Source organism: Neopsephotus bourkii, unplaced genomic scaffold (assembly GCF_033783945.1).
Source record: "Neopsephotus bourkii isolate Nb327-2 ecotype Australia unplaced genomic scaffold, CSIRO-AGI_Nbou_v1 NB_698, whole genome shotgun sequence".
Classification (NCBI taxonomy): Eukaryota; Metazoa; Chordata; class Aves; order Psittaciformes; family Psittacidae; genus Neopsephotus; species Neopsephotus bourkii.
In genome coordinates, this window is record NW_026901197.1 from 122,161 (window position 1) to 148,889 (window position 26,729).

Here is a 26,729-nt window from a genome sequence, read left to right on the forward strand (position 1 = left end):
TGAGTTAAAGGACACAGCAACCTGTGAAATAACTTGAAATTCTTCCTTATATGATGTAGGACTCTGTTATGGGAGTGCATCGTACACAAATTCTTACGTAAATAAGAGCCAAAGGAATAATTCAGAATTTTTTAAAAGTTCCGGTTTATTTGGTCCTATTTGGGAAGTTTCATTCATACTGGGAATGTCAATCCATAGTTCAGATGGGGATTAATCCCTAGTCGAAAGGATTACTCCCTAGAGCAAGGTCAACATGACTAAATCCTGGATTTCTCACTCATACTGAAAACAAGCCAATAAACAGATCAGTCTTGCAACCTATTTGTGAGTAATACTCATACATGCATGTGTCTTCATAGCCTGCATATAAACAATGTGTGAAAGTCCAGGCTGGGCCCAAAAATCCCTGGGTCATCTGATGTCAGGCTGCTAAATCTGGCGTCAGGAACTTAATAGTTTGGTTCCAGTCAGCTAAAATTCTTCCTTCCTTCTAAATGACAGAATGTGTAAATACTGGTGTATTCAGCTTTTAGATTTGGCTTTTTCTCCTCTCCTGAAAGCACAAAGATGAACCATGGGTGTAAGCAGCAGAGGTGTCTCATGCTGGGATGTCAGCCCAAGGGCTAGGAGCTGGATGCTGTCTGGGCAGGGAGGGAAGGGAAGGGGAAGGCAGCTGCGGTGGTTGAGGCATCAGGAAAACATCAGCCTGCCTTGTGGGATACCCACTTCTGTGTATGCGGTATGCGTTGTATAAAGTAAATCACCTTTGGGAGCTAGGACATAGGAAAATTGTATAATAGAGACATCAATATGGATTAAAGTGTATGTCAGAAGAAATTTCATTCTAGCTCTGCAGGTTTTTAATTTCTTCAGAGCTATTTAAATCTACCTCACCATAACATGAAAATAGGAATTAAGTGGAGGTTTGTTCAAAGGAATGATATATGCCATCATGCATTTTTGCAGCCAGTTCTTTCTGGCATAAACACTGAATGTTACTCTTTCTGATAATACAGGCATGTAGACATCATCAATTTTCAAAACATTTTAGACCATCTGTATGTGTGCATGCATGCATGAGCATGCTGAGAGTAATTTTCTTTATCCATGTGATTTATTCTTCCTTTTGGTTTTAGACGGATACATGCCAAAAAAGTCATGAATAACAACCATTTCTCTCTGAAAGCATGGCACGTTATATTTGCTATCAGTCGCAATTAGGGAAAACAGAGAAAACTTCATTTTATTTAAAATATTGGTTTATGGAGTTTTATTTTTAAGAAAGTAATATAAATGTACTATGCTATCATGAATATATGAAACTATAGCTTTTCATGAAACAGTTCCCATTTTGGAATGTTGTTTAAATTTTAGCTGAATAGATTTTTGAAACAGTGGATTAAAGTACTCAGAGAAGCTTTTTATTTCAGAATTTAGAGAACATATACTCTGAGTTTATTATTCTATTAAACTTTTAAAGTAGATTTGCTGCAGATACTGTATTAGAGATTGCAAGACTTAACTGGTGCTGGGTTCCCAAATTTATCCCAAGACAAACATCCTCCACATCTTTTACTGTATTGACATTTATCTTAGCATTGAAGTCTCTAAGCAACCTCTCACCTAAAACCTCCATACAGGGAACTATCAATAGAACATAAAGTAGGATTAGTTTTTAGATTGTCATATGTTGTTCTTTAAAGCAAGGGATAGGATTTTTTTTTCACTAAAAATGTCAAAGTTAGCAGTATCTCTGCAAAAATAGCAGCTTTTTGTTTCTTTGCTTAATTTTTAAAGGCATAAAAATGAATGCAAGAAGTAATGGTGAGACTTTGCATGTGAGCTGGAGAGACCATACTAGGGGTTTTTTAATTCCTCAGATTTCGTTTATTATGTCTTCTGGCAGTAACTTTGTCCTTTTCTTGCTGTCTCCTTCAGAGGCTTTTGAAGATGGTATGGAAAAGGGATCGACCAGAACTGAACTCTATAATGCTAGACAGAACTACAGTTTTATATCTCAAGCATCTTAGTCCAGTGGCATGGTGTGACGATACACCTGAATTCCTTTGTTCACAGAGTGCTATTTTTGTCGGGGAGGTTTTTCTGTTGATCACTAATCACTGGGTTACAATATGTTAACATTTTTGGAACACTGTGTATTTGAAGCTCTCTTCTGTACATAATTACTATGAACTAGCTATTTCACCAGGTGCTAACATACAAGAGACCCAGTTTAATAAAATACCTAATTCTTTTAACCAGGAATAGTAGAAACACTGCAGAAGTAGTCATGAACATCGGTTCAGGTTTTCAGTTACATTGATTATACTACCTCCTTCTCTTTTGCTAAGACTCAGCAGAGTGATTTTTTTTTTTACTTTTTTTTTTCCATATCAAATGCTGGATCATGGAATGCACAGAACAAATTAATTATTATTTGCTAATTTGGACTAAGGAAAAAAGAAGAAATTTTCATTTTCCTTAGGTGATGGCAAATAGTCATTCAAATAATATATGTTATCACAAAAGCTAACCTAGAATGAGCATGCTGCCCAGGTGATAGCTAGTACGATCAGTCTGCCTTATTTAGATGTAGGACAGTGTAGTTTTAGGACATTTTTCAGTCTTTGTAATGCAGTTTGTTTTTGCTAAAAACACTAATTTTACAGTACATGCCCATTGCAAAAAGTGTGGGGACTTCTCATCAGGCTGGAAGACAGATAAACTACATAGAATATTGTCATGGGGTAAACCATGGAAGTTGCTACTTTTTCAGCAGATGTGGATGCTTCGCTGCTGTATCGATGCTTGGTTTTGTGACCTTTCCAGACTCTGTGAGTCCTTAAAATCACAACGGATGATACACATCAGGCCGCATGACAGGATGCTGCTGATGCATGAACTGGAGATGCCACAGTGGGGAATAAGAAAGCAGTAACTAAAGGAGCGAGTCTGATGTTCATCATGTGAGACTTGACAGGTCTGCATTACAATGAAAGACAAATAAATGGTTCCTGTCAGTGAAGTTTTGGGTTTTTTTTTTCCTTCTACTTCTTCTTAGAATAGATGATACTGTCAGTCTCATCCTTGTTAAACTCTCTAAATGTTAAAACTGTGACACAGAACTGAAATGCAGGTTTTAATTCCGTGAGTAAGGGACCAGTGGAAATGACTACAGTTCTGCCACTGATGGAAATGAGTACTGGGGTAATCTGTTTTTGCAGTGTTGTTGCCATGGCTACGGGGTCATAGTACCAGATATGCCGTTACATTTCCTGCATCCTCGTGTTCTACGTGCAATAGTTTCATTGGTGTTTTGAAGCGGGAAAGCTTGTACTGTGTTTTTAATTTTCTGTTGCATAGCATGCTGTCTTGTCTGCAATAAGCTCACTTGGGTCTGTGGAGATCAAACAGGCATTTTATACATCAGCCTTTGTAGGTATCTCCCTTTGCTACATGTGCTGGGGCTGGAGAAATAAAGCTTCATACTCTTGACTTCAGTCACCACCTAATCTGAGCATTCACACCACTGTGCATTTGCATTGCCTCTGCAGGCAAGGGACAAACTGCTACCTGGTGTGGAAGAGGTACTTCAAGTCTTCCAGCACAATTTTTGGTACAAAGTGTAACACCACTGTGCATTTGCATTGTCTCTGCAGGCAAGGGACAAACTGCTACCTGGAGCGGAAGAGGTGCTTCAAGTCTTCCAGCACAATTTTTGGTACAAAGTGTAACTTTTAACAACCTTGAAAATGTCTTCTCAGCTGTTTTCTGAACAAGGGCTTTAAACTTAGGAACTGCATACCATTCAAGATGAAGACCAAAGCACTGTATATTCTTCATGATGGAACAGGTTATAAAGGTTATTGAAAATACAGAAATAAACCCAACTTTGGAATTGTGCATAAATCTGTAGAGATACTTAGCAGCAGTGCCTGCGTCATCTATGTAAAAAATACACCTTAATTACAGATTAAATTGCTTTTGTAATGCTTTTGCAGCAAGCTTCCCATTCATGGTAAAGTGTCCTCATCCTAAGCTTTCTGTATATCAGGTTCTTTGACTGTCCATGCTTTTCTGTACCATTATTAGCAAGATCCATCATAGACAAGAGGAAGTTCTGATGGGAAAAAAGATCTTGCATTAGTTTCAATGAAACATGGAAATTCTTAAACACGGGAGAAAAAAAAAAAAAAACCACAACAAAAATCAACAATAAACAGAGCTTTGTCAGATCCATAATATACCAAGTCACAGTGCTGGATGGTCAGTGGATGACGCTGGTGTCCCAGTGCTGACAACAGCTCAGATCCATCAGATGACATTGAGACAAGGGTTCTGGGGCTACTGCTCTCACAGGAATTTCACACAGTTCCTCCTGTGAAATCGTTTGTGCACTGCTAAAACAGTTGTTAAAACAGCATAACAGCAAATGCTGTGTAAGGAATCTGTCTGCATTGAGTTCTGCAGAATGACCAAGGGAAGCAGCAGCCATAAAGGGATTTGGCCTCTCAGACCAAGCAAGCTGATTTGCTGGGTTTTTTTGTACTCTTGGTGTAAGCCTGGTTGGTTAAGGAAATAATCTTAACTTTTTTTTTTAATCTCACACACTGTCAATGAGACCTCTAGGGATTTTGTGTTAATGAATTTTGCATCTTTTTTGTATGTCTTCCCTCAGTATGATGTCAGCATAAAGCTTCCAATAATTAATGGAAATGACTGTCACTGCTACAGTTTGCTGGTTCATCTACAGTTCACTGGATTTTCTTTTGAAAGTTTATGCTACAGTAACTATAGACTGAAGTAAAAAAGAAGGTGGAAAGGAGAAACAGTTTAAAGTGTATAGGCAGATGGCATTTTTTTTTCAGCCAAATATGTAAAAATGAATGAGGAAAAAAAAACACAAATATATATTCACCTCTAGCTCTAATATAATTTAATTTTGCTTGGTTTTTCTCATCTAATAAGCATTCCAAGATAGAAACACAGTTGCTGCTAATGATATGGTGATTTTATCAAGTACTTCCCATGAATACCCTGCAGCTGTGTTAGAAAAGGATGTTGTGGCAGGAAACAACCAAATAGCTATTTTTGGGTCCCTTAGCTATGCATGACTCAGGAAGAAAAAGAATCATTACTTGATTTTCTATTCTGCCTAGGTACTTAAAAAGCCAATCACTAGGCCTACTCAGACATCAGTCTTGTTTCATCAGGCCGATGAATAAGCCTCTAGAGGTCAAATGTGAGGATGTGATTCTGTGAGATGCTGATCCCCTGTAGATCTCATTAGCTTTCAGTTAGAAGCATCTACCTTCTCTCAAGTCTGAGAGAAATTCAGAATCAAGGAAGGAGCCCCAGCTTGGTCTTACATGTCATATCAGCTCATAAGCATTATTTGGAGTCTGTAAAAGCAGCCAGTAATTTTTTTTCACCAGGGTAGAAATGTTGAGTAGTTGGTAGATCCCATACATGATTAACGGCATGTAGTCTGCCTCTATTTTACTCCTTATTTCCAAGTTAAATGCTTCCACACTTCACCTTCTTCCTTGATATATGTGCAGTACATTATCATGCAAGAGAGCTGGCAGTAGCCCATAACGTTAGGTCACCATTATTTTCCATTAAAGGATTGCTCTTTAACTGTTCCAGAAAAATCACCACATCCTATATTCCTATATCTTTTCATCTGTTTGGAAAAAAGCACCGAGGGAGGTGAAGGGGTGTTGTCACATGTGAGTATGTCCGAATTCTTAATGTCTGTTTCCTTCTCTTGCTTTTGTTCATTGCAGAATTGTACCTATCACCAAAATAATAACTGAACATGAACATCTGAATCTAAGTGCAGGCTCAGCCATAGTAACATGGTTTAGCTCATTTTGCCTGGCAATGCTAGGGGAATGCTCATTTGGCACACAGAAGAAATTAATTAGGAAGGCAATCAGGCTGTTTGCATGGCATGTCCCATGTGCTCTGGAACCTCCAAAATATGTAGAAAGTGAGACTATAAAGTCAGGTATATAAAGATGGGATATAAGACATTAATATTTGGCAAACAAACCCAGTTCTACCATGATGGCTTCTGTATAAGGTAGCAGGCAAAATATTGGCAACTGGCCAGAGACTCCACAGTGATACTCACTGCAGAAACCGTTGTGTCATTTTAAGACATTGCACAGAGCTGGCCGGTTTCTGACCAGTTGATGATGGGCACTCACACAGACCATTCCATTAGCTCTCCACTGCAGTAGCAACCTCTAGCGAGGAGGAGTAACAGGCAGTCCTCAGGGAAGGATTTCTTACACCGCCATGCTGCAGTGAAACTTTCAGTACTCAGCTTCCCTGTTCCTCATTTTTAGGGTGCTTAAGGCCCTGTAATCTGCATACATGTTTAGTTCTCACAAGTGCAACCAAAATGCCAAGCTGCATGTTCTGGGAGTATGAATGTGCCTGGAAATTTATTTGAAAGTAGGCTTGGGTTCTACGTTTACCACTGATTCATTGTATGGCTTTAAGGAGGTCTTTTGGTCTCCATTTTCTTTTCTGTAAAATATGATACTATTGTTATCCTATCATAATTGGTGCTGATGTTGAGGATGCTAGGGAGGGAAAAAAAAAAACAAGATTTGGGAGGAATTAAAAAAAAAGACAACAGAAAAGGTCTTGAGGAAATTAATAAGTTTATGTTATTTGAAAACAGTGCTTAATGTGATTTAGTAAAAGAGAGATAGAATCATAGAATAGTTAGGGGTGGAAAAGACCTTAAGATCATCTAGTTCCAACTCCCTCTGCCATGGGCAGGGACACCTCACACTAAACCACGTCACCCAAGGCTTCGTTCAATCTGGCCTTGAACACCGCCAGGGATGGAGCATTCACAACCTCCCTGGGCAACCCCTTCCAGTGCCTCACCACCCTTACAGTAAAGAATTTCTTCCTTAGATAGATAGATAGATAGATAGATAGATAGATAGATATAGATGATAGATAGATATAGATGATAGATAGATGATATATAGATACAGATGACATAGATATATAGATAGATGTAGATAGATACTCACAAATAAGGGCAAAATCAATTATGATTCAACAATTATTCTTGCAGCAGCATCTACCTATAGACTTTCTGAAGAAGATAAATCAATTTGGCAGTTGGAACTCTATACTATGAGAAGCTTGTTCCTATATTTCTGGCAACCATATTGAAATGCAGAGGAATGAGAATGTTGTGCTGGAACAATTTTTATTTTCTTTTGAGTTTGCTAACATTCTCTGTGCTATATTTTCAGACAACGTTTTGCCAGTTCAAATAACTTCAAGTAAAAATATTCCTTCAAGAAAATGCAACATTCTAGGCAACGTTGGTTTTCTGGTGGTTTGGGTGTTTTGTTTTGTTTTGTTTTGTTTTGTTTTTTGTTTGTTTGTTTTGTTTTGTGGGTTTTTTTATATATATTTTTCAAAGTCTCAATAGCAGAAGGAAAACAGAAGTCTTCATAACATACAGACTTCAAAACTTACCGACAGATATTCTGGTTAGATTTCAGCAGGACCTGATGGTTTGTGTTTGCTGTTTCTTCTAGTTTGTGAATTATTCTTTATGTTTTTGGAATAGGTACATGCATAAGGAAGAATGTACCTTAAGCTCTCTCTGCTTCCTCAGATTTTAATATATTATTACTCTCATTGGGTTAGAAAAACAAAGCAAGGTTATGTGGCTCTACTTTCAAGAATATAAAAAGTAGATTTGTGGTTGGCAATCTCATTTGTCACTAGGACTGCCTTCATAATTACTCACCCGTCAGCATTGTAAAGTAAAAAACATATGTACTGTGGTAATGTCAACCTCTTTGTATTCATCCAGTGTCCCAGATCATTCTAGCCCTATGACAGCTACTGAAATATATGACAAGTTCAGTCAACCAACAATGGCAGTGAACACTCTAGTTAAGGACATGCAGAGAAAGCATTACATCAAGAGTTCTACTGTTCAAATAGCTGCAGTGTCAGACATTAGTAAAGAGGAAGAAAAATTCATTCAAAGGAGAAACATATACTGCATCTTTCATGCATGGATCTTTTGCCATCACACCTCTGAGTTCTAATAGCTTTCAAGAAGCCTTGCAAGGGCAAGAAATTCCTTTGAACTGAACTGAATAAAGAAGTCATCTGTTAAACCCAGATGGCCTTTTAACTAAAAGAACGTGAAGATGAAGACATATATTTTCTGTTTTATCTGAAAAGTGTAATATCAAAATTGTGAAGTGTAACTAAGCACAAAACTTGTCTTCCATGTGTTTTTAAACCTTTTGATTTAATTTCTTATGTGAATAATGAGACTGCTGAACCTGTTTTTCTGCCTGAGACCTGCACCCATGTATTCTATCACATGTGCTTACTGCATTTTGCAGTCCCTCTCAAATGCAAATGCATGAATAATTGGCTTTACACAGGAAACAAACATAATGTTGCTATCTAAAAGCAATGCATCAGGATGCAAAGACAAAAGGCAGCAGGAGCTTCAATTATATAGAGGAAAAGCAGATATATTGATCAGTATGCTATATGTTTGTAGGAGGTCCTGAGTCAGCCATGCCAGACAGTGTTCAAGAGGCTGGTTTACCTAGCTTCTAGAGTCAAGGTTTGTCACAGAGATGGCACCTGCTGCTCTTCTTCAGTAGAAGATGGCTCCATATTCTATTTGATTCGCAGCAGCAATATTTACAAAAGAGAGAGGGTTGTCACATGGAAGAATTCTAAGAAGTCTACTTTAACTTCCTCCACAACTCAGGGAAGTACACTGGTGCAATGCTCAATGGAAAGAAGAATGAGAAACACTCGCATTTCAACTGTGTAAAGAACTGAGACACTGAAAAATCATGTAAATGTGGACACTCAGGGGAAACTGATTTTCTGTAATGACTTTGTGCAGAAGTTACTTGTGTTTGTGTAGGGGGCTGAAGGCAGAGAAATAATAACAAGAAAGGTAAGAAACATTATTTCCCAGTGGCTGGTGAGCACGTCATCATGCTGGTGTTGACAACAAGGCACAGTTTGTAAGTGCTGCACATCATAAGCAAAACCATCCCAGATTCAAACCCAAACACGTTAGTGCTCTCTGCTTCACAACACTTTTCCATGAAAGAACAAACCTGGTTACCCGCTATGCACTTTTCTGTTCCTGCAGGTTTCAGCTGTCTGAGGTAGTCTGCTTTTCACAAGTCCCTAGCTCTGTACTCCAAGGCTTGAGTACGTAGTCTGTATCAATATTTCAGGCTCTGGTAAATGTTTGTAATGTTGTTGAGTGCATCTAGTAATGAAAGACACTTACTAGTGCAGCTTTGGCTTGTATGGTGTCCTCAAACAGGTTTGACCTACGTGGTGTCAGACACTAGCCATGATCTTTAAGCTTTCCTCATGATTTTCTGTAGGTCTGCTCTCCCTAATAACCACCTTCAGTTGCTTCTTGGTAAAAACACTGAGAACAGACAGACTTAAACTCTGAAGGCATCTTCAGTATGGAATATTTTTTCTGTGCTAAGTAGAATTGCATATAGATTAGATATACATTATTTTGAACAGACACAGTGGAGGTTTTAATTTACATTCATGTTGCATATCTGTGTATTGCAGATACCAGTGTAACTAACAGAGGTCTAAGTTAGGAGCTCTCTATTACACAATAACAGTAAGCTGTGGTGTATTTATTCTGCAGTATATTGTAGAATCCATTCTAAAATCAGAAATAAAAAAGGCAATTCCTAAAATTTAACTTTTCATAGCTAGTTTTCCTATAAGAAGACCAAACTGTTGAAAGCATCAAAAATCTCTTAAACGCAGAGGAAGCAGGCATAAAAAAGTCTGTGTTTCAAGGTAATAACTTAAAATAATGCTTATACTAGTTTAGAAAAGTGGTGATTACTACTAGCTTCTGGTGGGCAATATCTTTTGAAGTATATGTGTAGTTATTATAGGTTATTTCCTATTTATGGGTGGCATTTTTGATAAATTGAAAAAAGACAGTATCATTAACTGTGTATAATGTACATTGCCTTCAAATTCAGACCAGCCAATGTTTAATTCCTGGGTACACAAATAAAGTGTATGTTTCCCTTCTTTTAGAATAGTTTTGGCTAAGATTATAAATATAGATGGTTAAGGAAAAGAGTGTTAGAGTCTAGTCATTACACTGTGATAAACATGCAAGTGCTAATAGTAACTTTTTTATATAAAACATAATTGTTTTGAAAAAGGGAGATGGAAGATGATTTAAGCCTCGTGAAGTGATTGCAGGCAGGTTGAGTTTCTTTAGGATGCTTTAAAATATCCTCCACATTCCTTTCCTGCCAGCTCTTTCCCAGAATCCCGATAAAGGCTGATGTCGCTTCTGGGCTGGCTGGTGTCATGGTACAGTTCTTTCAGGCTGGTCTCCAACTCTTACTACTTCATTTCCCCTACCTTTTCTTTCTGTATTTGCTAACGGAAAATGTTGGTATTTACTTTCAAACGGAAGCTGGAAAAGCTGACAAGTCCCTTCTCAAAGACTTTTACTGGAGAAACAATGTCAACAGCATAGAACTCTCTCTTACAAAAGAAGAAAAAAAGTTGTAAGTGGGCAGTGCTGGATCATATGCACTGTCTCTTTTTAAATGCTCTTAACCCAGCAAGAAATGAGAAAATAGCTTAACTCTCTCTCTCTCTCTCTCTCTCTCTCTCTATATATATATATATATATATTAACACTACCAAGCAAGGTCATGACTACAACCCCCCATAATTCACCTCTGAGCAGTCAGAATGGACTTCTCACATGTTATTATGTCCAGCAAAGATACTTAAGTTGTCTGCCTTTGTGCCTGCGACTGAGCCTCACATAGCTCTTTCAGCAGACCTCTGGTAACTCCAATTGGTTGGAGCAGTGAACAAGAAAATAATAAGCAGCTACAAAAAGCTCTTGGCTTGTGTTAACAGATATAAATTATGTCATTACAAAATGTCCCCCACTGAACATTTCTCCTCCAGAAGCTGAGACAAATGGAGAAAAAAAATCTATGAGTATTTTAAATCTTATTATCTTTCACTGATGACCTCTTCTATTTCTTCTTTTTTTTTTTTTGCAGCTTTCCACCCAAAGAATCCTGCCTGTATAAGCTGAGGAACAGCTTAGTTTATATAGGCTAAACTGTATCAACTTAGCTATATAGTGGTGAAATGCTGGGTTGCCCAGAGAGGTGGTAGATGTCCCAGACTTCCCCTGGAAATTCTGGAAGGTCAGGTTGGACAGAGCTCTGAGCAACCTCATCTAGTTGGAGATTTCCCTGCTTATTGAGGGGTTTGGGGCTATATGATCTTTAAAGTTCCCTTCCAACCCAAACTATTCTATATTATGCTATAATTGGTTTATATAGGCTAATACAGTTTGACTGTGTGGTCAGATATACTGTTCGGAGGTTTGCAACTTGCAAGCTGACTGTATAGTTGAGAGGGTTAGTCTCCCATATTTAAATGGAGCAATGACTTTCTTCTTTTTAGACTAAAACTCTTTTTAGTTTTTAAACTGGGGTTTAAAAAATAATTTGCACTGTTTCCTCACACTATTTGTTTGCCCCTTGTTTAGTAGAGGCTCTTCCAGTTAGGTAGGCTAGAAACAAGATTTGTCAGGATCTTAATCATCATTGTCAGTACTGTGACAGTAGTTTTTGTGTTGCATAGATCATTCCCCTAACAAGGTGCATCAAAAGCATAGGGAATTCTGCTTCTGAATTAGTGTAAAAATTACTTCAGATGAGCAGCTGAAGTGTTGGAGACTTCATTGAATTTCAGGTTCATAAAAGTCACTAGTTTTTCCTCTAATTTCCATGAGGTCAGCATGGCTTTTCTACTGAACAGCCTCTTTCGAAATGGGCTTGGGACTTGTTTTCTTTTACTTCTAATCAGCATTGTAGGATAATTTTACAGAATTAACTAGTCTTTGTTCATGTTGCTTGCCCTTTGAAGCCACAGGGGTCTGCTTCATAAGGGATTCATTCTTCATACCAGACTCCTTCTGTGGCTTTGCAGGAGTTAACTGCTGCATGCAAGTTCCTGAATGCACAGAAAGGAAAATAAACATTCCCCATAGCCACTGATTATATTTGACTCAATCTCATTATCCAACTTGTTTACACTGTTTCAAAGTAAACACTTACTAAAACAAAGGCTCATATATCCAAAACAATGTTAATGTATTTGTTTGTATTCACTACATTTTAGCTACTCAACAGATGTTCTTCTCTTGAAAATATAGTGTCAAAGTGCTTGGGTCTGATGACAATTAGGTAAGACCATCAACAGCTTTGTACCATTCCTCATGTCATATATTACGTTTGAGTACTCATGTTACTTTTTTCTTCAGAATATGCCCCAATATTTAGAATCATAGAAGAGATTCATAGACTAATTGGGGTTGGAAAGGACCTTAAGATCATCTGGTTTGAACCCACTGGCCATGGGCAGGGACACCTTGAACTAAACCATGCAGCCCAAGGTTCTCTCCAACCTGGCCTTGAACACCGCCAGGGATGGAGCATTGACACCTTCCCTGGGCAACCCATTCCAGTGTCTCACCACCTTCACACACTTTAAATATAAATCTGGGCAGCTTTTTAACTTTCCTTCTTAAAACAGCTGTCCCATGTTTGGTGATGGAAGGCTCCAAACAGAATCTCCCCAATCCACCCCATGCTATACAGCCAGGTGGAAATAAGAGGGATGGACATCTGTGCCACTTCTGATCATATTCTGATCAGTGTGGCATGTTAACTTTTCTCCTGAAGTTTTTGTTCATAGATGTTTCACATCATAACAATTTTACATCCGATCATTAAATTTGTCCATCAGATTTTGTGCAATTTTAAGAGTTAAGAGCTCCCAGCTTTGTGTTCATTTCCACACCCTATGAACAAATTGGAACTGGTTCTCAGTTATCCTTTTGACAGCTATATTGTTGTAGCTAAAAGGAACCAAGAAAGGAATCTCAATACAGAAATTTCATGTGTAGGGAAAAATGACCACATTAAACCAAAAGTGGGTAAATATTTTAACATATTAGCCAATGTTATACTGGCTGAGATTTCATTTTTCTTCATTTGCTTTCAACTGTCTAGTTTTGCAGCAACCTGATACCTAAGTAGCTTTCTGCTATCTCTCCTCTTGCAGGCGGTCTGGTGTCTCATTTCTCCTCTGTCGCTAATTACTGTTTTATTGAATCCTTAGTTAGAGGATTGATTTTTCACAAATCTATTAGCAAATATTTTCTGGGTTTATTCATTTCTTACTGGAAGTTAAATGTGCGCAGTACTTGCTAAAAACTTACTCCATCTTCTGGAGTAAGAAGACAGTTACTAATGAAGAACTGAAGTTCAGCTTCACATAACAGACTGTTGAAGAAGAATGCTTTTCACACACCCACATACGCATACACACACTCATCCAGGCCATTCTCCCTCACATCAGTATCGTTTATCTGCAGACACGCATGCAGGATTTTTTTTTCATTTAAGATTGCTCTTTTCTGAGGTGTTTTTAGTTAAGTTTTCTGTTATTTTTTTTTTAATTCACTGAATCAAATAACTGTTAAAGTCCAGATTGCACTGACTGCAATCACTCCTTCCATTTCTCAAGATTGACTAGGTCTGTCTGGTATCTCTTCTTCATACACTGATACCATTTATTATTTTTATTGCTGTTAACTTAGACCGAATCTTTCTACTGTCATATGTGCATTACCTTCAGAGGAGGTAATATATACTTTTTTCGTTTGGAATAATTTTAGAATGGGACTTAAGTACATCTTTTATTAAACTTTTTAAAAAATCTTAATTTCTTCCTTGCAATTAATTTGGTAGCTGTAAAAACACTAGTTTTGTCTAGTCCATGCCACCTTCATTATTCTTCAGATCTTGATTTTCTCTTATTAATTAGAACAATGATTCTTGCCCTTGCAGCTTGACCTTCCACACAGACACATCTCTGCTCTCCACACTTACTATTTTCTTCCCTCATCTTTCATCAGATCCTGACACAAGTTCACTTTCTTTCTGTCTTAATTTCAAACCTGAGAGTCTTTGATTCTGTGCTCACTTCCCCTTTCTTTGTGCCCTTTGTAACCCTTCCAGTCTTCCAAGCCTTTTTCTGAATTAGCCACAGTATCCAAAGGTGTGAAATGCAGGAAAACTTCTGAATCATTTCTAACAGTAAGAAAATCCAGGAGGTCCATGACAGAGGGACAGCCAAAATAAATAAATAGACTAATTAGTGCAAATTACTCAATCAGGTCAAAGAGTAGCATCATATATGGATGTATTAGATACCCTACCATTAAATCTCATGTCTTCTGAATAAACATTTTGTTTCAGGACACCATGTTACTTGGAAAGACCATTCCTCCTTTTTTCATGTGCCAGTTGCTTATTTGATAACATTTGCAATTATCATTTTCTAAACGCTTTCTAAAGTGGACTTTTCCCGTTAGACAATTCATCAAAGGGCTGCACCTGAGTTTCAGATCTGTGCTTAAAATACATGGGAATAGTGGCAGTCTAGAAGTACCTGCCCATCTTAAAAATCCTGTTACTATACTTTCTCTCCCAGCCCTCTAAATTAGATAAGCAAGAAATCCAAACCAGGGCACAAAATAAACTAGAAAAGTGCTCTTTTGCTCTATGGTGGGCGCCCAATTTTCAGTATTCAGGTTTTGAAAAGTCTTAACCACCGAAAGTCCTGTAAGTCCACCCTGTAAGTGGCAAAGTGCCTGCATCTGATGTCTCATTCAGCAGTAAAGGCTGTCATTTCTTTACAGCTTTGCACAGTATGTACTCATTTACACCATTACTCTCAAGGGTAACCCATTCCACTTGAGTTGCCCAAGAGCAGCCAGTCATACAGAGTTTATAGGAGCAGAGAATCAGATTCAGCAACTCTGTTTGCTACTGCAAATGTCTTTTCATTTCTCTAGCTGATCTTCTTTCAAACAAGCTTATGAAGTAACTCGATTGTATGTGTATAATTTTCTCAGAAATGCTTAGCAAAAATAGTTTAATACAACTATCGTGATAGGGCATAAATCATAGCCTAGGTTGAAAATTACTTAGCAGGAAAAGACTTAGTCCATAATTTTCAACCATTAAATGTGGAAAAGAGGGTCTTAAAAAAAAAGTCTAATTAACAGCAAGCTTAAACTCCTTGCAAAGTGGTCTGACCATCCACTAAACAATGCTAACGTGGTCTGCAAACAAAATTTTGAAATGTAAATATGATCAGCTCTCTTCCATATGCATAAAACTTTTAAATTGATTAAGAATTTTTTATTTAAGAGAAGGAATTTGCTTACAAAACAAAAGCATGAACACTCCAGAATCTATAATTTCAGCAAGCCAAAACACTTAGACAATGAAAATATAGTCTAAAGAGATCCTTACATTTGCTTGAGCTAAAAGAATTTAACCCTAACTCCTTTCACACAATTTTTCAAAACAGTGGCTGAGATTTTTTTTCCAGCTTGCATTCTGGCAACAGCAAACTCAACTTCATTTACTTAACAGGTATTGTTGATCACTGGGGACTTTGCCCTAATTTTTTACTGTTCATTAAATACGTTTCCTCAAAGACGGTTCAATTAAAATTTTAGTTTTATGAACAAAGGGGAAGCATATTGTTATTGTTACTGAACACAGGAATACAGTTGTGTAACGAGCCATTCTCAGTGACTGTTAACCTCTGTACATCTGAGCACTAAGGGAAAGCATATTAATTAAAACTGCTTTTCAAATAGATGCCTTAAGAACCAGACATCAGTGTAAGTTGAAGAGCCTAACATGAGTTACCAAAGTTCAATTCTAGCAGCTGTAGCAATTTGAAGAAATACAGACTGGAAGCTTGTAAGTAAAAGGCTTTCCATGCCCTTTCCAGCCATGGATTTCACAAAAGCCATGAAATCTAATGCAGGAGTTACCTGGAAAGGTCTGGCAGGATTATGATAAAAAAGTTATTGATTTGTTATAATCAGACTCCTGAAATCCCTTTTGTTTTCTTTTACAATGGCAAAAATGAATGAGATAAATGGAGAAGCTGGCTTCAGTCTGCTTCACAGCAATTAGAAGTGAATGGGACTGATAGCTTACCCCAGTACTGCCAAACACCCACCATTGTAAGACAGTTGTCAGCAGCTTCTAATGTTTGTGAAATTGTGCTAAAATTTTCCATTTCTGTGGGCAGAAAATATCTCAAAATTATGAATTATGAATGCAATCTAAAATTGAGAAGATTATAATAAATGTAGCCACATAGAGATCGAATTTTATTGCACAAACAGCCGTATTTTTATTTTTTTATTTTGGGATGCTTAACGCATTCATGTTTTCTGGTGCTCATTGCATGGAGTTTGAAATTGTAAAGTTTCCTCTATATATGTCTGTACAAACTGATCTGGAAGAATTGAAGTCCATGAAACACTGGGTATCCATACAGATTTAACTTTGCAGAGAGTGAGCCCTCCTCTTGGCTGCAGTGATGGCCATGTAACAACTATTTTGAGCTCATGCGTTACATGAGATAGTGGTCACCCCAATTCTCAGAGGTCTTCTCAAGGCAAGTTTTACCGGTTCTTCTGCCCAACACTGACATATCTCTGCAAAAGACCAGGTACTATTTCTGAATTTGGTCTACCTGAATTTCTTCTGCCCACACCTTGTGTTTGAAAAAAGCAAACTCCAAAGAAAAAAGGAGTTTTGCCCAAGACCTCAAAAACCCTTGAGCTGTGTTCCCTCTTCCCTAGGCTGGACTTAGAAAGACACACTCAAGAGATGGACATAAGTACCTGGATGGAAAGGGTTGAAGAAAATTATCTCAGGCTTCCTTTCACAGCATGGAGTCTGTCTGCAGTGGAAAATCCTGTCAGAGACAAGGCACAGGCGGGTTTTGTCACGACACAAGCAGAATGAAATAGTCCACTCCATCACCATGGGACTGAATTTTCATCAGACCACATCAACTCAATTTTCCAGGAAAATGTCCCTCAGAAGGTCACAGCTAGATTAAGCAAAGAATAAAGGCCAGAGCTGCCCCGCTTTCGTTGCAGTACGAACCCTGGGACATCTCCGGGGATCTGCTGGCTCCTGACCAGACACCAACATTTCTCGGCTTGTGACGTGTTTCACATGCTGATGATGCTGTGCCTTAACATTAAAGCCAAAGTGCTGCAGCACTTGCACTGAGTATCCATGGGCTTTGTGCTGCTTGCCTGCAAGGTCAAGGCAGACATGCTGGTAGGCCTTCAAGTCTTTCACTCCCTCTCTCAGCTATGTCCTGCTCATCTAGGAGAAAAGATTGGAGAGCAGCTCAAACATTTTACAAATGTTTTCTCTCCCCCTCCACAATTTCATGTGTGTAGAGGGAAAGGTAATAAAGGGAAAAGAAAGATTAAGGAAGTTCTGCTCTCCATGTATCTTAATCTCAATGAAATCAAAATGCTTACAGATATCCTTGACCACCTATTTTTTCCACTTCTTGTACCTTTAGAAGATTAATATAGCACAAGCATCCTTTCAGCTTCCCCACCGCCCATAGTTTTGCCTCATCTCTTGTAATCTCTTTTCTGTTCAGCTAGTATTTCTAGACAAGTCTTAGTCCGTTCTGCAGCTTCTGCTTCATTCCTACCACTCTGTCTAGCACAAGTAGAAAATGTTTTACCTTCCTTGCTAATCAGCCAATACCTGATGTTCATTAATAGCCAAGTACAAGAAAAAGCTCTTATTAAAATAGTCTTTTGAAAAGTTAAAAGAAGAAGTACAGACTAATGAAAAACACAAAGCTGGGCACATCTCCATCTCCATCTTTTATTAAGTTCTAAAGCTGGTAATCTCTAACAGGCCCTCCATATTAATCATGCTGTTTACAGGTCATGATCTGTCCACCCCAAACAGTATTGTTGTCTTGGTATAACTCTTTAGAGTCTTACTGAGTAATGTATTTCTCTTCCCACTGAATTTTAGCTTCCTTCCTTCACACAGATCTGCTTTCTTCTGTGGTGGTGTTAGCACAGTGAGAAATTACCTTATCCTTCATGTGTTACAATGTTCTCAGCAGCACATAGCTCTTCTGCTTTTTATTGTTGGCCTGAGTAAACTCAAGGACGCTTCTGATCTTACATGACTTCCAAAGTTTTGCTGGGCCATTTCAAAGGGTTGTTTTTGTCTTGAGCAAGGTGTGAGTCTCATGAAAAAACTCTGCTATCACTTAAATACAATCTTGAAGAGTCATTTACCCTCCAATTTGGATCCTATTTTAATTTCTGTATGAATATTATGACATCACTAAAGACTACAACATTGAAAAACTGATTGCCATAAAACACTGCATAACTAAAAAACCTGAAACAGGCGAGACCTGAGAAACACCACGTTTTCCTGATCGTCACTTGTGTGAAAGAGGAGGCCAGCCATGGCAGCACAGGTGGCCAGGCATTCAGCACTCCTGGCATGCAGGAAGCGTATTTGCACAATATATTAGTCTTTTCACAAGGCAAAGGATCATTTTCCTCCTGGCAGCCACTTTTCTCGGTGTATCTATACGTTTCAAATCCTGCCCTCTAGAGTTGAAAGCTGGAGCAGCATCATATGCTGACAATAGGTTACTGGTTGAAAAGCACTAAGCACAACAAAACCTTAATTCAGATTGAAGGTTTGGTATAGAAGTAACGTAAAAATAGTGAATACCCTGCCACAGAATTATATTGTGAAGAGTCATAAAATTACTCTTATGCTTCTGCCTAAGCACTCACAATAAATATGAGCAGGTCTGAGTCCACACTTTTTGACTGTTCAAATGGGAGAGGGATATAAAGGAGAGCTGCTTATGTGTCCTGCTTCTGTTTCTTCCCTCTTGGTCCCATGGTATCCTTCTGCTTTCCAGGCTAGGTGTCTTGAGCACTGGCACCAGAAAGACTAAAAGATCACCATCCATACTTCAGTGTAAGCAACTCAGAAAACAGTGAGAAGAGCAGGGAATGAAAATATGTGGCTAAGCAAAGGGACTTTAAAATCAAGGGTGGTTTTTTTGAATAACACAGAAGCTGAGAAGAGGCCATATCCTGTCAGAGGTGCCTAACACAGACACTCTGAATATTGCTTTTCAGTTAGGTGGCTTATCATTTTAATATTTTCCTCCTGTGTGCACTAAATTAAACCAGACGGATATTTTATAGCTTCTGGGTTCAGCCAGTCTCTTAGACGTGGAGGGCCTCTAGTGGCTGGTAGTCATATTATATTAAAAATAACAGTCTTTCAAAATACTGTCATCAGGCATTTCAAGGTGACACTTTCTCTCTGCCTGTTGTCTTTTATACAGTCTTAACGAACAAAGAAACCTTTGGCAGAAGTATATTAAAATGTAGGATGCTGATGCTATTCCACATACGATAGAGTGATATGGAAGGTCAGAGGCTGACCTGCACCATTTCAGGCCAACAAAATAGTTTATATCCATTATATATATATATATATACATACATATACACACACACACACGTATCTCCTTATATGTATATGAGTATATATATAAAATATACATATATGGGTCTCTTTTATACAGTCTTGCTATATCAAGCACATCACTTAACATCACTCACCTGCACAGGAGCTAAAAACCCTTACTTCTCAGAAATGCCAGAAAAAATGCTAGAGTTTTTGTTTGGGTCTTTTCTGACTGATGCCTAATTGATTTAGCATTGAGAGAGAGGGTAAGATGATTTAATTTTACTCTGCAGACACAGCTAATGGAGCTAATAATGTGCTCTGATGGTAGCACATTATTTCAGTATAGCAGAGAAAGGCAAGATATAAGAAGGTTGAAGATGAAGTCAGCAAAGCTCAAACAGGAAATAGTGCAGGATTAACAGAAAGAACAATTAAGCATTTAAACAGGTAACAAGATTAAAAAAAAAATCGAAGTGGTGGAAAGCAAGTATCAACACTGTTGACTTTTTAAAATTACTTAAAACCAGCAGGTCAAGCAAAAGATAGTTAGGGCTAAATGAAACACCACTAAGCAAAATTCTCAGATCTGTATTTGTATTTTTAGGACAGGAGAGACTTAATTACCATTTCTGAACTAAAAAAAAGTTACTAGAATTTTTATCATTGTCTGAGATTTGAGACCAGTGCTAGGAAGGAAGGAAGAAAATAGGAAAAACTGAAAATGCAAGGGACACAAAGCATTAGGGAACTAACAAATAGATAAGCCATAGGTTTATTTATCTGAGAAAGGCAGATGAGCTGTCCTTACTGGAGGGTAGACAGTGTCATATGAAGAGACAATGACATTCATTTCATTTCGAGACAACCCATAGGACTGATCATTGCAAGATACAAAAGTCAGTAAGTTTGATATAAATGCCCTATAGGTTAAACTGTAGAATTAAAGCTCATATCTAGCCATTATTTTTGACATTATGGGAAATTAGCATTGACACTCACATATAATCTTACTTGACGCTCACTGCAGGGCAGCAGTTGGATAAGGCACCCAAAAAAGTGTGCAAAGAAACTATATCCACCAAGAAAACAGTAACTATATCTGAGGCACCAGGATCTTTCAGGCTAACCTTGTTTTACAGGTTTCCTCAGTTGAAAGGTTTTTCAGGTAAGAAGTCAAGCTAATTTTAACCATTAGTTCCTACTAATGGATCAATATTTTGGTCAGGCTGATTCAGGCCTGCTCTTTCCTTTTTAAAAACAACAAGAATCCTGCTGAATACAGTAACTGTTAATAAAAACCAGCATATGCTTCACAGATGAATAAGGTATTATGCTGGTCAAGACGTGAAGTCCTGAAGGTTTCAGTACCATTCTTATATTCACAAATACAACTACTTTTCAAAAATCCACAAGCAAAGTATTACAAAATGTGTTTGATAAGACTACATCCATGAGCCCAGATATTTAGGACTCACCTTGCTGTCTGTGTTTAGAGTTCAGACTACAGATATAGAAGATATATAAGTGCGTATATACATATACACATATATTTTAATATGTATACATTATTATAAGTATATATAAATATTTTAATAAATGCTAGTTTTCTACTCTGGAAGCCCTGTTTGTCTTGACACTCTTGTCATTTCAGCTTAGATTTTTTTGTACTTTTCTCTGCATGTCTGCTGAATTAGCAGTGCTCTTTATGGTAACTAAATTACTATCATGGATCTTCGTGGGAGTGACAGTTATTGGCAGAGCATGGGGATATATAACTGTCTGCCTATTTCTGGGTTTTTAAATGGCTGATGGATGCTAAGTGCACTGTTACAGCAAGTCACTCTGGGCTATTTTAATCACCTGCAAATGCAAGGAAAAACGTGTCCTGTATAGTCTGCTTTCAGGGCATTGATGTTGAATCTTTAGATTCAACTGATTTAGGTTTAGACTGATTTAAGAACAAAGCAGAGAGCTCGCTGGTGCCATCACATTGTAGGTCACTGTAAGTCCTGGCGAGCAGAGGATAGCAAGCTGGCTTTATAAGCCATCATAAAATGCATCTTTACCTACAAGAGATTGTGCTGTGGATGGATATTATCCTTCCAAAACTAGGATCCAGGTTACAACTGTTCAGCTGCTTAGTCATGATTATCAGGGAGGTTGAATGGTAAATTAGCAGTGCAGCAGCAAGTAAGCTATCAAGCACCAAAGGGATCTGCAGCTACACCTTTGCAACAGACCTAGAGCATGGGCTTGAGCACAGGAATGAGGTCTGGCCACCCCAAGTATTTAACTATTAGTGTGCTTCACAGCTCAGCCAACCTGCACCCCTAAGGCAGTGCCCAGGCACAGCCGCAGGGAAGGCATAGGATAGGGATGCTTCACAAAGAAACATACACAGAAGGCCATGCAGTTTCACTGGTAGAGTGCGATTTTGCAATATAAAGATCCCATCTAAAACCTAGATGTGATCTCCATGTTTCTCTGTGGAACATCACCACAGACACAGCCTGCCATGTGTATGTCTCTTCCTTGTCCTTGATACTGCCCAGAGTTACCCTGAGTGGTGAATTCTCTAGCTTTTGCCACTTAATCGCCCTAATGCAAGAGGGCAGAGTTATGAAAGAGGCTTTTTTTCTCCAGTTAAACTACTGAAAATACCAACTGTGAAAGCTGTGCAAGGTGTTTCCGTCCCTGCCCTACTTCCCCCACCACAAAAACCCCAAAACCCAACAAATTGAACTGAATCAACTGGAAAAAAAAAAAAATAGAATGGAACAAGTGAAGGGAAATCAGTAATTTCCACACATGGAAATAGGAACAATCAAGGGCATGGACTTACGAAATGGAACTACTGACTATCCTGCACTTCTATGAAAGAGTATCCAGAGCTTAAAGAACATTGAGTGATTAACACCACTATACAAAAACAAAGCAATACTTTGAAAAATAGGATCAGCTAAAACATGATGTCTAGGGCTGGGGAGATATACCACAGAGTCCTCCACTGCATGCCAAACTTGCAAAGCTTTGATTGCAGTTCTGAAAAAATGATCTTGCTTCTGGACAAACTGGAAAGTATCCAGAGAAGTCCAGGCAGCAGATACAAACAGACATCTAGACACTGTGTGAGGGAAGGAATTTAAAAAAGTTTGGTTTGGAAAGCAATACAACATTCTTCAAATATCTGAAAAGAAGGAAAGTAAGGAATTATTCTCTGTATTCACCAGAAAGGGGGTTGGGAATGATGGCCCTATACTGCAGCAAAGTTTCAACCATGAGGAAAACTCTAACAGAAAGGCTAGTTAAGCATTAGCAGTATCTGTCTATTAACAGGATGGATAGTAACCTGCAAGGAATAGTCTTGGTGTTGTTGATTCACTTCCTAATTGCAGGTGGGTTCCAGTTCAATGTTATCAACTACAGGTCTACCTTAAAGCACAAGTTTTAAATGAACCCTGCAGATGGTATCATGAATGCATATACACTCAGTATAGCACTATTTGCCTCTCTCAACCTTAATTTCACTCTTAGGAGCTATTTACAGCTTTCCATAAACTAGACAAATAACAAGATCTTTGGAACTCACCAGCTGAGGCTAGAAGGGAAGAGCTGCTAAGGCAGTGTTAAACCGGGATTGCTCTTGTCACAGAGTGGACAGTTCTGTGAAAGATAATAAGTGATTGGTCATCCTTTCAGCCCCTGGTCTTCAGGCTAAAATGCCCATTTCAGTGATTTTCATGCTACACATGTTTGCTGGAACTAGAAAATGACACTGTAGATGCTTATGTGATTGGTCTTATATTAGATATGAGGAGGAAAGAATATAATTTTGTACTTGCTTTTGTTAGCCACTTTTTTATTCATTTCCCATCTCACCTCATTTTCTTCCTTTCCTTTATTTTTTATCATTATAATCTCTTGCTGGAATTAGATGTTTTCCTGAGTGCTGTTTGTCTAAGATCTTAGAGCTTGCATTACAGCTTATTAAAGCAAGTCTTTATCACTGTCAAGGTTTCTGAAGCTTGAGGAAACTTGCTCCATTTTTCCCTTACCCTGAAGGACAGCTCACACAAAAAGCAACTTTTGGGACTGCACAGCTGAAGTACATCTTCCAAGATGAAGCGAGGTCAAATTATATTGCACAATTTGATATACGAGATGAGCAGATCCGTCCTTGTCATCATTTTAAATCAGAGCCACTTTGTCATCTTATTAAAAACAGAAAAACAAAACACAGCTGGGGCAGTCTACAAATGCTTTATTGAAATCTGTCCAGCAAAAGCAGATAATACCCTTTTGTCTGATATTTATTTGTATGCTTCCATAAGATGAGGAGATAAAAATCTTATTTATGTCTTTCAGCAGAACAACAAGTATGTACCATCTGTAGAGGTAAATGTAACGAAACCTGGGGAATGTGAAAACTTCAATTCAGGGTGAATTAATGGAAGCTCATTTTAATATCACTTGCTTCTCTCTATAAAACAAGCAAAAGCAAGGTACATAAGTGGCATACTTATCCTGCCCACTATTTGCAAAAAATATTCCTGCAAGGTGTCAGAATTTATTTAGCCATCTGGGATTAGGGCAAAGGGCTCATGATCTGCACCAGACAGCTGCAATTGTTATTCCAACTCCCAGGCAACAGAAGCAAACCTAAATCTGATAAGAAAGCTGCGTCACTATTGGGTCTAGTAAAAAAATATATCCTGAAGGAAATAAAACCCCTGAATATTGTATATTCTCTAATTGCGTTTCATCATAATTGCCAATGACTTCAAAGTAATCAGAGACTTGGAAGCTGCTTCTGAATAAATAACAGCCTCTGCAAGCCATAGAGCCTTGCATCAGGATTACACCTTGTATCAGCAAAGCCACGAGTTCCTGTGGGCTCAGAGTCTTCCCCTGTATGGAGCTTGTTCATGCAAATAAAACTCAGACATAGATACTTACAATTGGCAAAGTTTTTTAAGAAGACAAATAGAAACTCTTCATTACAGCTTCAGACCAGACTGCTAAGGATATAGCCTGAGGGTATGCCAGAAAGTAGGGCTTGGTTTTGGGGTAAGGAGGGGATACTGGTAAAACAGCCAGTTCTCCCTATTAGAAAGGGACTATTAGAAAGAGACAGCACTGATCTCACCTGGATGATCTGGGGAGATAATTGAGTCATCAAGCACTGCAAAACAAGATTTACCTTTCCTGTGTAAGCTGATTGGCATGGTGAAAATGCCTGTGAAAGGCCTGTTTGTCAAGAGCGGGTGCTGAGGAATGTTAGAAACAGGCCTTGGGATGGAGCTGAGGTGCAGGAAAGGTTACTGTGGTCTGGGACGCCTATTGCCATTGAAGGTAGGAGAAATAGCTTAAGGAGGAGTAGCAAGTATCACAAGTCTAACAAAAGGGTCGCTGGGGAGAACTGCAGAGGTCGAAAGGGTTACAGCTGCAAAGTATTCTACCGTTTAATTTTCCAGTTAGCCTCCTTTAATAACCAGCCTATATTTTGAAATAGATCAAGATTCAGAACCTTCTGCTGAATCTTTCTCTGATGACTTATCTAATTTTTTTAGTATTGCATAATATAGGTTTAGGTAAGGAGCTTACTAATTCTGCTAAAGGAAAGACAATGCATGAATAAAGTATGCTGCATCTTATGTTTAGAGCAGATAATAAAGCTTTCATTACCTAATCAGGTATGACCATTCAGGTCTGGCTTTTTCTAGCCAAAGATTTTCGTTCTGGGAGATCTTCTATTCCATATAGGGAGGACATTATGAACACCAACCCTCTGGCATTTCTTGATCTGGGATCTAAATTATTATGCACTGTAGAAGTCTAGCATAATACAAACAAACTTCAAAGGAATAGCAGCATCATAGCAAAAGCTAGGTCTCCAGTTTCACTTGTTGATTCTTCCTTCTCTACACTGATTTGTTTGTTGTATGGAGATAGCATGCTTTGCTATATACAGATTTAGGTGAGAAAGCTTGTAATCAAAATGCTTAAATCATGTTAGGCTTGCTGACAAAAACCTGTAGGTTACCTGCTGCTTTTTCAACTTGTGATGCTAACACAAGCATCGTGATGTAAAATTACAGCAATAACAATGAAAACTGACATTCCAGTTATGCCTCTGTATCACACATAGCTGGATAAAGCGTGAGGTATACTTCAGTATAAATCTGGGCAGTTTTAAGATGAATACCCCACTGGCTAAACTACGTTTCATGTGGAGAAAAGTAATTTTTAGGTAGGTAATTTACTACCTGATATCTCCTTTTTATTCAGTTCTGATTTTCAGGTAAAAGGCAATATGCAGTGTATCCAATTTTTTTAATCCTAACTACTCAGAAGAGGAAGGAGCTCATTTTGTTGATGCCTGCTGGTAACTCTGAAATTGAACTGCTGAAATCTGTCTGAGAAGTTCAGACAAATGGACATAGACTGGGAGACTACCTTCCCTTGGCAGCTTCCAGCAAGCAGAATATGAATGAGGTCTGGCTGTAAAGTCAGTTACTTTAAATCCTCTTCAGGACCATATCATACCATTGTTTTCTTTTTCTTTTGTAAGATTTTGAAGACATGATATTGGTAAAGGACAAAACAAAACCAAACCAGGTCATTTGAATAGTAACATCCTTTGAAAAAAAATTCACAATCGCAAAAACTTCAAATACAAGAAATAAAAACCCTTTTCCCTGCTTCGTAACAGTTAACAAGAAAGTTGCATTAAGCATACGTGGGGGCTCTCATCACAACCTGGATCTCTGAACAAGGCAAAAGGCAGGAAGTGGAGCAGTTCAGCAGACTCAATATACTGTGGTTTCCTTCCTGAAAAGATGAGCTCTTGCAAAAGCAGTGAATCAAGGTCTGTAACATGGAGAGGTTGTCTAAAGCAGTGAGCAGGCAAGACTGCTCACCTGAGTGAAAGCTGTCCTAAACAAAATCATGGCTATTCCTGCCACTCAGATGGACCTGGACAGCTTGAGAAGTGGGCCCATGTGAACTTCATGAAGTCCAACAAGGCCAAGTGCAAGGTTCTGCACCTGGACTGGGATAACCCCTGGTACCAATGCTGGCTGGGGATGAAGGGATTGAGAGTACCCCTGCAGAGAAGGATTTAGGGGTACTGGTGGATGAAAAACTGGACAAGTGACAACTGGCCTTGTTCAGCCTGGAGAAGAGAAGGCTCTGGAGAGAACTTATTGTGACCTTTCAGTA